This window comes from Acipenser ruthenus, chromosome 53 (assembly GCF_902713425.1).
Source record: "Acipenser ruthenus chromosome 53, fAciRut3.2 maternal haplotype, whole genome shotgun sequence".
Lineage (NCBI taxonomy): Eukaryota > Metazoa > Chordata > Actinopteri > Acipenseriformes > Acipenseridae > Acipenser > Acipenser ruthenus.
In genome coordinates, this window is record NC_081241.1 from 5,122,926 (window position 1) to 5,125,190 (window position 2,265).

Genomic DNA, 2,265 nt, shown 5'->3' on the forward strand with positions numbered 1-2,265 from the left:
ACCCCTTAAACCTCCAGGATTTGAAGGATCGTAGTATATTTTTTTCAGACACTGATGTGCCATCTTTAACCAAAATAACAAATATGTAGTTCAAAAAGTTTTTATTCAAAGTTTATCATAGCACCTCTGAGACATGTGTAAAGTTCAAAAGTTTTATTCACAGTTTATCAAGAAGATTAGGACATTTTAGAAGACATATAAAGTTTTTACACAAACATTCATGACTAGTCACTAAGTAATCCACGACATTATGCACAACTTTTGATATATCTTCATCTCTTAAAAACCTTGCCAGGTTATTAAAACAGACACCAGTCACATAAGCATACAAAACAATGATATGTGTACATTTGCAGTCTTCTATTTCATCAAACATTTAGGTAATATATTCATTAAAAATGCATTTAAGGGGTTACAGTGTTTCACAGGCGTATCTACCAATTCTAACCATTCTTGAGCATCAACATCTTTAAGGATTTAATCAGTTACACTTTTTAAATTGTTGAACATTTTTACATTTACGGGGACCAGGTTTTGAAAGAGTCTCTTGCAAGCCACTTTCTCAGCTATTAACTCAAACAGCAGCCCCTCCATGGTTTTCCTCAGTTTTGCTGGAGTCTGGACGTTCCCCATTTTCAAAGTCACAGGCTCCGTAATAAGCTAAAGGAGCTTGGGGGTTAGTAAAACTGCGATGGTAAAAAGCTTTGGTTATTTTGTTAACAATGTCTCGGGTCTTGTCATCCAGGTTTTCTTGTAGATGGCTCAGTTTACGTCTAATGCTGTGTTCTGGTCTTAGCTCTGTTAAAATATCTTCCACCAGTTTCTGAAGTTTTGTCAAAGATGGATGGAAATTGAAACAAGCTAGAGCTTTAGCAACCAGAAGCTTCAGCCACGGGATGTGTATTTTTTCTAGTATTTCTTCAAAATGTTGATCAAAATAATTTTGGTCCGCTTCATAAAGGCAACTATGTCTCTATGTCTGGCTCGGGTGATCAATTTCGCAACCGCGGCAATTTTTCACCATATCACGGTCAATGATCACTTCCAATAGAGAAGCCAGGAGACCCCTAGAGATCTTTAATACTTTTTCAAAAGAGATGCCTAAAGAGCCGTCGACGTCATCAGACTCTGCAGGGTTGAGAAGGGGGACATTTTCAAAGTCTTTATAAGCTGGGTCATTTCTTCAGTGGTCCAATCCATCTCAAGATCGCTATGTTCAAGAATGGCATTTTCAGAGAAGTATCTAAAGTTTGCAGAAGACATGGCGGCAGACTCCTTCAGTCAAAAGGGTATGTGGGGGTCCCCCTTTAGTATGCTCCCAAAGTTTAGGTGTCGGCCTATGAAGTGTGATGACGCCTCTGGCTCCACGGGGGATCCTTTGAGACGACCTATCAGAGATCCATGAATGTGTGGTCCATGAGGCGCCGCCCTTAGTTACCCTAAAACTTCCGCCCCTCTCTCTCATTGATGTCTGTTTTCAGCTCAGTCCACAGAGGAGTTTGTACAGTACACAGAGGATCCTTGGGACGGATGCTTGAAGGCCCCTTGCTTGGACTCTCTCTTGAACCTTTTTTTGCAGTCCGTGGTTTCTTTAGCCTCTGAGGAAGGGCTAATGCACATTTTTTTAAAGGCTTTTATAAGTTCAGACATTAGCCGATCCTCAAGATCCACTTTCTCAGAGTAGGAACTAACAACGGTTTGAGACTTCTTGTGTAACACTCTAATAAAAATGCACAAATATTGTTCTCCTTTTATGAGGTCTGAAAACATGCCCAGACTTGCCCCTGTTTAAAAAACAAAAAACAAAAACCCCTCATAGTCTCGATCTGTTCAACCTTTTGCTCAAACACCATACCACCTTGATTCTCTGAAACCCCGGTAAGCTTAATACTTATTTTTTATTTATTAAAGTTTTAAGAAAAACTGCTGTGGCCGAGTGGTTAAGGCGATGGACTTAAGATCCATTTGACTCAATTGTCTGCGTGGGTTCGAATCCTACCAACAGTAATTATTTTATTTCAAACTCTTTTACATTTATAAATATAGAATGTTTATAAGCACTTGTGAAATATATATATATATATATACCCCACCGCTCCTATATAAAATCCACGCCCCCTCATTATATATTCATAAATTCATAAATACACGCCCCCTCATTATATATTCATATTTTCACACACATCAGGTCAAAAAAAGGTCAAAAGGATCATAAATCAGACTTTTGACATAAGCTATAGTACTATTACTACTCACAGTGGTAAA

General features: G+C 38.5%; 1 non-coding gene across 1 annotated transcript; it reads left to right on the top strand.

Annotated features, from left to right (window-relative positions):
• Positions 1-1,922: 1,922 nt before the first annotated feature.
• Positions 1,923-2,007, top strand: trnal-uaa (transfer RNA leucine (anticodon UAA)). Its single transcript has one exon. It is a non-coding gene; the product is annotated as a tRNA-Leu (tRNA).
• Positions 2,008-2,265: the final 258 nt, after the last annotated feature.